Source organism: Molossus molossus, unplaced genomic scaffold (genome assembly GCF_014108415.1).
Source record: "Molossus molossus isolate mMolMol1 unplaced genomic scaffold, mMolMol1.p scaffold_m16_p_23, whole genome shotgun sequence".
NCBI classification, from domain to species: Eukaryota; Metazoa; Chordata; class Mammalia; order Chiroptera; family Molossidae; genus Molossus; species Molossus molossus.
The window spans coordinates 22,269,452-22,280,784 of NW_023425359.1; positions in this window are offsets into that span (position 1 = coordinate 22,269,452).

Genomic DNA, 11,333 nt, shown 5'->3' on the forward strand with positions numbered 1-11,333 from the left:
GCCCTAAATCCATTGACCTTGTAAGGAAAGGACAGATACAAAGAGACACCCAGGGAAGAAGGCCACGTGGCAAAAAAAACAAATCCTGGGGAGATGCTACTACAAGCCAAGGAACAGCCCAGGTAACAGCAAACGGCAGGAGCCAGGAGAGAGGCAGGGAACAGATTCTCCCTCAGAGCATCCAGAAGGAAACCCCCCGCCGACACCTTGATTGCAGACTTCTGGCCAAGAACAGGAACAGAACAAAGTCCTGTTATTTTAAGCCACTCAGTTTGTGGTACTTTGTTACCGTGGCCCCGGGAAACACAAGCGCCTCGCGGGGGCTGAACCAGGCATCGGCCATGAAGACTCCCTGTGCCCGTGTTCCCACCGAGAGGAAAAGTTGTCTCTTCTGCAAGGATGCACCTCGACATCGTTGGTTAGTTTCCTAAAGTGTCCAAGATCCCAAATTTATTTACACTTTTTAAAATACTGTACGAAATGTTGCCTGGCCAGTGTGGCTCGGTGGTTGAGCATCGATCCACGTACCAGTTCGATTCCCGGTCAGGGCACGTGCCCAGGTTGTAGGCCCGATCCCCAGTGGGGAGCACGAAGGCAGCCAGTCGATGTTCTCTCTCATCGATGTTTCGCTCTCTCTCCCTCTCCCTTCCTCTCTCTCTAAAATCAATAAAGCAAAAATATTTTAAACTACTGTGCAAAAAAGCAAATACTTGGTACTGGCCTGAGCACTTTACTTTTTCATTTATGTCTTGAGGTTGGCTTGATCATTAGTATCCTTTGGTCACATTTATTTATTTATTTATTTTTAAATTTTTTTATCCTCACTCGAGGACATTTTTCCATATTTTGTTCAGACAGAGTGGGAAGGAGAGAGAGAGAGAAACATCGACGTGAAAGGGACACATCAAGTGGCTGCCACCCGCACAACCCAACCAGGGCCAGGGACAAACTGCAACCGAGGTACGTGCCCTTAGCGGGAACCGAACCCGGGTCTCTCTGGACCACAGGCGGACGCTCTAACTGCTGAGCCAAACTGTCCAGGGCTCCTTTGGTCACATTTAAATGCCTCCTCCATAGGACCACGCCTTCAGTGGACAGACAGGCAGCACTTCCTGGTCACACTCGCGGCCATAACACTCGTGCATTGGGTTGGGGGCTCCCAAAACCTGCTCTCACCTGCACACAGTTCACTGACCTCACACTCGCACTGACAATGGTAGAAATCAGACAGATGAATCGGTCAGGGTTAAATTCTCACTTGCCACTCCGTTCCCGCATGATTGAGGATCATCCATAAACCAATTTAGGTTCATGTCCTCATGCATCAAGTGAGAACTATAATACTGACCTTACCTACTGCTGTAAGGAATAAAATTGAGATAAATATGTATAGTGTCCACACGGTGCCTGAGATAGGAGCACTCGATACCTGTGAGCTCCCTACACGATTCTTGCGATGAAAACGTGTGACAACGTCAGACAGCTGGGGCTACGCCAACAGGATGCCCCACACAGAGTCGGAAATTCACCGACTCATTCATTTCTTCAAATGTTTCCCAAGTTACTCACCTTCACTGAGCACCACTGAGGAGCCATCACCCCTGACCCTCACGATGCCTGTCCCTGGAGGTTATTTTGTACTTATTGGTTAATTTTAGTATGTTTTTATTAATTTTTTAGAGAGAGAGAGAGAGAGAAACATCGATGTGAGAAACATCCATCGGCTGCCTCCTGCACGCCCCCTACTGGGGATCGAGTCTGCAACCCGGGCATGTGCCCTGACCGGGAATCGAACTGGGACCTCTCAGTCCAGGGGACGATGCTCCATCCATGGGGCTACACCAACCGGGCCAGGGCCCGATTTTTAAAGTGTAAAGGTGGACCTGCCAATCAGGGTGGTGGTGGTGTGAACATGCCCAGTGGTGAGGGTGACTCACGCAGGTGAACAAGCTCCGCGGGACAGCTGCGGCGTGGAGGAGGAGGGGGAGGCGGGGACTCGCGGATGACTCCTGCGTGTAGTGTTTGGTGTCTGGGTGCCAGAGGGGACAGGGGACTCAAAGGGAGGATGTGAGTCCATGTGAGGCCTCAATGGCTCTGAGGTTCCGGAAGACTGTGTTTCTTACTTGCGGTCTCAATGACAGTTGGCATCCAGTATGATAGTTTAGTCTGTGTTCGCTTCCGGTGGATAGCACGGTGTGACACAGTCATGTACTTTCCCAAGTGATCCCCACACCCTGTTTCAAGTACCCACCTGGCACCAAACACAGTCATTGCCATATGATTGTCTGTATTGTACTTTACATCCCTGTGACTATTGTTTTTTCCTTTATTGATTTTGGAGAGAGAGATAGAAACATCGATGAGAGGGAACAGCGACTGGCCGCCTCCTGCACGCCCCCCACTGGGGATCAGGCCCACAACCTGGGCATGTGCCCTGACCGGGAATCGAACGGGTGACCTCTTGGTGCAGGGTTGACGCTCAGCCAGTGAGCCACACCGGCCAGGCCCCGTGACTGTTTTTTGACTACCTGTCTCTACATCTGGGTCCCTTTGCCTTTTCCTCCCAGCATCCCAACCTCCCGCCCCTCTGGCCACCATACGTCCCTTCTGTGAGCTCCTTCATTTTGCTCTCTACGGTCCCCATGTAAGCGAAATCACACGGCACTTGTCCCTCTGTCTGACTTCGAAGAATATTTAGATGGAGAAGTTCGGTAGCTTGCTGGGCCGGCCCTGGGGAGGGAAGCCAGACCTCGGGGTCGCGCTGACCGAGGTCTGCCCGGAGCCTGTGAAGGCGGAGGAGCCTCACCAGGAAAACAGCCGGGCGAAGAGAAGCAGTGTCCTCTTCCTCGAGTCACAGAATCGCTTCTCCTGCGTCTCACGCTACCTGCTTATTAAGCGTGTGGGAGGGAGCTGAATGCAGGTAATTCAGGGAGGAGGTGGCGGGAAGTGGGGGGCGTGTGGGGGTAGATGAGCGTGTCCCTTCCAGTTTTCCCAGCAGCTTGTGCAGGAAGCGGGCTCCTGCCTGGGCACCGTGAGGGGCATCCGTGCCGGTGGGGAAGTTCGCGTTCAGACTCTGGGAATTGGTCGACCTGTTTCTGGCCGTGGCTCACCCTTGTGTGGGGGCAGATGCGAGAGGACGACAGAGACGTCCTGAGGACACTGTGGGAGGGACAGGTAAGTCAGAAGCCATGACTCAGACGACAACGCAGTCATAACTCAGCTATGATAGACAGATGTCCCCAAGAAGATACAGATGAGGACACAGAGGACCAGAGTCACCTCCAGCCGGGGAGGAACCCAGAGGGGAGAGAACAGGGGGAGATGGTGTGGGAAGACCTCACAGCCGCGCTGTCTGTTTGGCAACCGTGGAAAAGGGGTGGGATCCATGGAAACGAGGCCCCAGTGCCTGGCGCTTAGTACACGTTCAGTAAACAATGATCAAAGATCACTAGCCTCAGCCGTGCCTACCAACATTTCCCCTTGTGGCTGGAATACCCTGACAGTGGGGGAGAATGAGAAATAAGATGTTGGCTTCCCTTGAAAACCAGCGTCTCTTAATATCTAAATGCTATTACAAGTGGATAACAAAAATATGTACACACCAATAGAAAAATAGGCTAAGCCCACGACAGAGACTTCACTAGCGAAGAAATACAAATGGCCATGAAACACACAGAGCATGAAGTCTACTAGCCATCAGGGAACACTAGGGCCTAATGCACACCTCCACCACAGAGGTGCCAGCGACACTTACCACTACTGCAATGACGACCCACTCGGGGTGCTGAACACACAGTTCAACCTACAGGTGACGGATTATAGAAATGCACACCTGGGAACTGTACCATGTCATTAACCAATGTCACCCCAATAAATCCAATTAAAAATTTTTAAAGAAATTACTATCACATTTTTAAAAATAAGAACTAGTAGAAAACCTCACAAAATGAAAATAAAAGAACGACTAGTAAACTCTGACAATTTCGATATATAGAAGGAAACAGAGAAGGGACCCCATTGTTTAGTAATCCTATCCTGGTAACTGACTAACTCTCTTGCTTACAACAATTAAAAATAATAATGATAACAGTGGGTGAAATGAACCAAGTACCAACAAGGCAGTAAGAAAAAAATCACTCAATGCCCGGCCAGTGTGGCTCAGTGGTTGAGCCTCGACCCTACACCAAGAGGTTGCTGGTTCGATTCCTGGTCAGGTTGTGGGCCCGATCCCCAGTGGGGGGGCACAAGGAGGCGGCCAATCAATGTTCTCTCTCGTCGATGTTTCTATCTCTCTCTCCCTCTCTCTTCCTCTGTCTCTAAAGATCAATAAAGAAAAAAAAGTCACTCAGCGAGAAGAACACATGAAAGGTGTTTTTGCCCTGAGGACCCCCATCAAACTCAAGAACTGCTTCAATGCTATGGCCTTCCGGGAAGAGAAATCAAAGCCCTTTCTTCTATGAAATAAGAAGTCATTTGGAGAACCATCCCCCAGAAGGAAACCATGGGACTCCAGAGGATGACCCACCCTGACCCGAAGAACCGTGCTTACAGCCCCTTGCTGTCCTGCAGCCGGCGTGCGTCATGCATGGGGCCAGGACACCGGAGCCCAGGACATGCCTGGAGCCCCGGACACCAGGGCCCAGGACACCCGAGCCTTTGACGTAGATGAAGGTTGTCCCGGACGTGCTGAGCCTTTGGGTGCCTGGCACAAACAATGCAAATCTTCTCTAGGGGACATCTCCATCCTGGGCCTGAAGCTCGTCCTACACGTGAGCTTTCAAGAACAACGAGATAAGGAACACGTGTATGGGCACACACATACCCCTTGAGCAACAACAGAAGCCACGAGAGTCAAACCCAGACCCAGTAAGACTTCAGATATTAGAATGATGAGACTCATTACGTGGCAGCATAACCTTAGTCTCAGAATCCACCCACGCTGGGAGGAGAAGAGTAAAATTGAGGCCCATGTGACGGGCATCCAGGCAAAGCCCCAAACATGATGCACTTGTGCCTTGCTCTCCACGGGTCAGCCAGTGGAGGGCTGCATGGAAGACCTTGGTCCCATAAGGTCAGAATGGAGGGCAGAATTCCTACTGCCCGTGACACCCCAGCGGTCTTGACGTGGGGACATCATGTGCTGTGCAGCCGACCTGACGTCAAAGCCCTAAGGTGTTCCCCCAGGTTTGCGTGATGCCAAGGGAAACAACCCTACTGCCTGCCAGTCGTCAAGGCTCGTACCTGCTAACAGAGTGAACGACCATGTTACTGGTTTACCTGTTTACTGGACAATAATTCTTATCGTTAGTTCAGAGTGTTCTCTTTCTTCTTCTTTTGTTTTTTTAAATCCTCACCCGAGGACATTTTTTCCATTTATCTTCAGAGAGAGTGGGAGGGAGAGAGAGAGAAACATCCATATGAGAGAGACACATGATTGACTGCCTCCCGCTTGACCCTGACCAGGGCCGGGGACTGAACCGCAACTGAGGTTCATGCCCTGGACCGGAATCGAACCCGAGACTCTCTGGTCTGCGGGCCGACGCTCAAGCCGCTGAGCCAGACCGGCCAGAGCAAGTGTTCTCTTTCTTCTTCAACAGAGAGGTCAGCTGTAAACAGTCTGTTTCCTCAACAACAGCTGCATCCATCCCGTGTTCGTGGCTCTTTCGATGACATCCTTGTCTCCTGGCTGTGACTTGATGTCCTGCTGTTTTATGCATGTGGTGTAGCCTAAGCGTACGGTGATCGCCAAGTCGACCGAAGTGTGCCGTACGTACTCTTAGCATAAACGAGAGAAAAATAAAACGGGCGTGGTTCTGTCTCTCAGATGAGTGAAAGTAGGCAACTGGACAAAGAGGGGTGTCTGTGTCAAGGAAAAGGGAGAAAGATCACACGTATTTGTGGAAGTGAAGACTGTCACTGCGCACTTAGGAGGTATGCTAATACCTGGTCAGCTCATTGCCTACCTGCTCTGGAGGCATTCCAGTTGTCACCTCTGGGTCACAGTCACGTCCGAGTGGCCTGGGTGCAGGTGGACTCATTGTAGGGACTTTCTGCATGTGTGCTCATCTGTGATGTGTGGCCCTTACAATTCAACTTTCAGAAGCAATCTTATCTCCCGAATTCCCAGTTCCTGGGGAGCACCTCCCAGCCCCAACTGCTGATCGAATCTAAAAGTTGCCATTGCTACTTATCTGCCTTGAACCTAAACTGAAAACCGGTTAACACCTCCATTCTTTTTTCTCCTCTTATTTCCTCCCCCCACCCCCCAAAAAAGCTGTTATTGAATCTGGAAAAAGAAAGAAGTGGACAGGGATGATCACACCGTGACCACAGAAACAGCAAGTTGGTGTCTCAAGTGGGTTTTTATTCTCATAAACATTTGTTCAAAGTACAGCAACATCAGTGCTACATGTGAGGCAAGAGACTTATTTTAGACTGTTTTGTCTAGCGCACTGGTAACAGTTGTTTATCCTCATGTTATCTCTGCTCTTTGGGAATATTCTCACCCCACAGGGTTCAAACCCAGCCCCAGCTACAGAGCTCGGCCATGTCTTTCCATCGGTGTATCCCTAAGACAGCCGCGGGCCTGACTCAGCGTGCTGAATCAGCACCTTTCGAATGAATGAAGGAGCAGATGCTTGAACCGGTCTTCAGCCTTGTCTCTTCCATCATAATACTATCACGTGGTATTTGTAATCGGGCTCCTATCCTAACACTTACCGATGATAAAATATGTCGTTCAAAAATTTATAAATGGCAATTCTATCACAAGGCCCAAGAATTGTCTGCATTTACTTAAAGACGTATCAGAGAGGACTTGGTTTCCCTTTTTGTAAATACATCTGGAAAGAAGGTACAAAGATTGACTAGATGTCTAACTGGAGATGCCGTGTCAGAATACATAGTTTATACCAGTTTATGCTCCTATGCCTACCATTTTTGAGGTTAAAAGTAGCAAAAAGACTGCTTCAAGACAATAATATAAATTAGATTTATAAGTTTATAAGGTTGTCAATGGGGGGAAAGGGGGAAGAGCCCCAAAATATAGGGATAAAAGCTTAGGAAAATATAAGTAAACTTTTTCTAAAAAAACCATATGTATTTTTGCCCTGGCTGGTTTGGAGCATCAGCTGGCAGACCAATGAGTCACAGGTTCAATTCCGGTCAAGGGCACGTACTCAGGTTGCAATTCGTCCCCAGCCTTGGTCAGAGTCGTGCGAGGCAGCCACTCGATGTGTCCCCTTCACGTTGATGTTTTTCTCTCTCTCTCTTTGTCTTTTCCTCTCTCTCCCTTCCACTCTATCTGAACAAAAAAATGGAAAAATGTCCCCAGCTGAGGATTAAAAAAAAAAATCTTATGTGTTTTTTAAAAAAGAAAATAATAGTCTTAGACGCCTGATCCTCATGTTTAGACTCAACTGTGAATGAGAACAAGCGAGGGCCAAAAGCGTGTGTCTCACACAATGAAGCTTTAATAGAGCAATATTTTGTTTTAAGGGCTGGCCATATAGACAGATGTGAAAGCCGTCTCTTTGCTCTGTCAATGCTACTTGACACTCATCGCGAAGGACAGGACATTTCAGCAGACAGTACAATACAGGCCAACGTCACACAAGAGGTAACAGCGCAGCGGTAGAATCCCAGCTCCCTAAACCCACGTCCGGGAGTCTGCCCTCCAACGCACTGCACTAAGGGGCTCGAGTCTGGGAATAAAGCGATGTGAGCAAGTTCAGGGTCTGAAACGTGCAGTCACGTTCACCAGTTTCGAGAGGATGGCAAGAATGCACAGTTCTCTAGATACGGAGACCATTTTGATGGCTGCCAAGTGGGAGAGGGTTTGAAAGGCTGGGTATAAAAAAAGGAGGAAGGGATTAATAAATACAAGTCGGCAGTTGCAGAACTGTACTGGGGATGTGAAGTACAGCGTAAGGAATATAGTCCATAATATTGTAATAACTGTGTAGTGCCAGGTGAGCACTCGACTTTTTGGGAAGACCACGTCATAAGTTACATCAATGTCTAACCACTCTGCTGTACACCTGAAACTAATCTACCGTGGAATGTCAACTGTAATTGAAAAATCAAAAACGTTTTTTTAAAGAATGTAGTTCTTAGAATGGTAGGAGAGGCTACCGAGTAACCAAGTTACTTATGGAAGATATAAGGCTACTTACATTGAGGCACCATTTTTTTTTTTAATTGCAAATGTTAATTCAAGTAAAGTTTGGTCTAAAATGTAACTTCATCGTAGGAAGGTGGTCCCTGTATTATCAATACAACTGCTCCGATAACAATCAGGTAAAACAAGAACTGTTCACACGACAGGGAGTGTGCAGGGCCCCCTGAATGTGCACGGAAGATACAGACTAGTCCACATCGGCAATATTAGAGTCGAGACACTGATTTCTCAGACACTGTGCTGTGCAGGAAACAGCCCCTTTGTCTGGAGATAGTTAAGAAAATTAAGGAGTCCGTTCAAATGTCATTCAGAAGACAGATGAGAAGAAAATCGAATAAATAGACATTTAAATGACAACGTATTTGAAAACATTTATTGAAATGAGAAAGGGAGTAGGAACATGTCAACCATAAAATTGATAATTAGGTTGTTTAAAATGTTGTCTCTGAATCTCTAACAATATGTAGGACAGGGAGGCAGGAAACCTTTTGACCAAGGTGTACAGTGTACCAGGCAAACTTGGCTAGCGCCTACCATGGCAAAACATATCACAGGCTATCGCAGCCAATATCTATGAAAAAACAAAACAAAACAATTTCCTTTGGACCAGTTCTATAGTCAACCAACCTTCTGGTCTTAATTTGGTTTCCTTGTAAAATTAATCTGCCGGGGAGAGAATGTATTGATAGGCTGATAGGAATGTCTGGTCTGCTTGGCAGCCATAATTGTAAAGTAAATTAATAAATTGGCTTTCAGGCGTACATTAGTCTCCTGAAAGTTTCATTAAGTTGTCTCAATTATCCAGTGTTCTTATTGCCTCCACTGAGTGTACTCTCAGTGCCTCAAACCATAAACCGAAAGGTTGGACGTTGGACCTTGGTAACCTCAGTAGGAGACACAGCCTGGGAGGCCCCACCTGAGAGCTTGTTAATTTCCCATCATGATCATTATAATTACCAGCCCACGGAGAGCCACTGCATCCCAGAGCTCCTAGTTACCAGTTAATCTGTGCATTCCTTCCTAACTCAGCAAGGTCATCGGTGTCTCCTACAAAGTTCTAATAAATCCAGAGATCATGTTCTCCCGTGACCTCCTCCACTGTGTGATGTTGTGCATGGTACAGCGTTCACCCTAAGTATGGGAGGGGAGAAAGAAGGAAGGGAAGGGAGGAAAGAGGAATGAAAGAGAGAGAAACATCGACGCGAGAGAAACACATTGAGTGGTCGCCACCCACATGACCCCAACTGGGGCCGGGAACAAACTGCAACCGAGGCACGCGCCCTCAGCAGAAACCAAACCCGGGACTCTCCAGTCCGCGGGCCGACGCTCCAACCGCTGAGCCAAACTGGCCAGGGCTGAATTTTCTTAAACACATCTTTAGTCATGTGAGTACATATGTCATTGTTGTGACGGGTGTGTACCATCTGCATTTTGAGAATTGTCAAGTTGCTTTTTAAATAGACTATCACTGGTCCGTGAGCTGGTCCACTTGGGCCCATATTGCACAGTTTTTCTTCTGTGTATTTGCTCATTTCTCCAAAATAAACAGGCAGTTCGTAGGTAACAGGTCAAACTGTTTCAGTGCAGAACGTAGTATGTGGGGTTGAGGGGATCTGCGCCAGGCGTCTGCTCCAAACCCTCCGTCCACGCCCTCCTTGCTGCAGGGACTGGAGAGCTAAAAGCGAATTTTCCTGATTCTTCTGCAGAAAAGCTCACGTAAGATTCGACAGCCGAAGGTCGGGCAGGGGCCATCTGCCTGTGGCTCCCGCCATTGAGTGGCATGCTGAGCGAGCCACACAGGTCGAACGTTCCAGGGTTGTCACCAGGTACCCACAGAGGTTTCTGTAAGGCTCTTCTCGCCGGGAGTCATTTCTGGGGACTCCAACCTGAGCTCCCTCCTGCAAACCCACCCTGGACTTTGTAGCGAACGAAGTAGCTTCCCTATTCCCAGTATTAATCCCCATTTCCTCCTAAAAATAACCACGGTGGTCTGTTTCCTGTAAGTTGTCAGTGATACAAAAATGATAAACTGCTTCTCATCAGCTTGAAAGATACTTTGTGGCACACGAACCTCTTTCAGAACGTGGGGAGGGCGCTGACTAGCACACAGAAGCACGTGTGAACACGCGGGGAAAAGGATCACTAAACACACTAAAACGTTAATGTGGTCTTCCCTGGGGCAGAACTATGGGTCATTCACACGATATTGTTGCTTTTCCTTTAACTTTTTTTTTTTTTTTTTAATCCTCACCCGAGGATATTTTTCCATTTTTTGTACAGATAGAGTGGGAGGGAGAGAGGGGAAGGGGGAGAGAGAGAGAAACATCGACGTGAAAGGGACATATCGAGTGGCTGCCACCCGCACGACCAACCAGGGCCGGGGACAAACTGCAACCAAAGTACGTGCCCTTAGCGGGAACCGAACCCGGGTCTCTCCGGATCGCAGGCCGACGCTCTAACCGCTGAGCCAAACTGGCCAGGGCAACTTTTTTTTTTTTTTTTTTAAAGGGAAAACCTTAAGAGCCATTTTTTCCTTAAACAAAAGAAACAAAATCCTCCCAGGTGGGGGGGCGGTGCGGGGGGGGGGGGGTGGATGTTACGACTAAGAGGATTAACTAAAGGTGTCAGTCCCCGCATGTTACACCCAAATGCGCACAGAAGGATGTATCATGGTCTAAATTGGGGAGCACGTCCTCAGAGTCCACGATCTCAGAACAAATATTTGTCTCTTCTGGGGGCTCGGTCGGGCTGAGGTTCCCTGGAAAGGGGCCGCTGTCTTGGGAACTAAACACAGGGAGTGAGACTCCCCGGCGCTGCTGCTGTTGGGGGGCTCTGTTTATGATAACGGGGTAGACCCCTGGGAATTGGCTATTTTTTAAGGCATAAAACAGAATGGAACGGCCTTCACCCTCCCAACCAGTGAATGGAGATTTTAGGAAAGAAAGGGTAAAAAGTGAAAAGAGCGAAGGGGATTTTCTTTTAAATAAGCGGCCCCCTCTTTCTTGAACTGTCCCCTCACTAACACTTACACATGTATTTCTGGATCACTCTTGATTCTCCCATTTTCTCTGCCCACTGCTGTCACGACTCAGGAGCAAGACAAGGATGATTCATGCGCTTTGTTGGCTGGCATGAATTACACACGATGATTTGC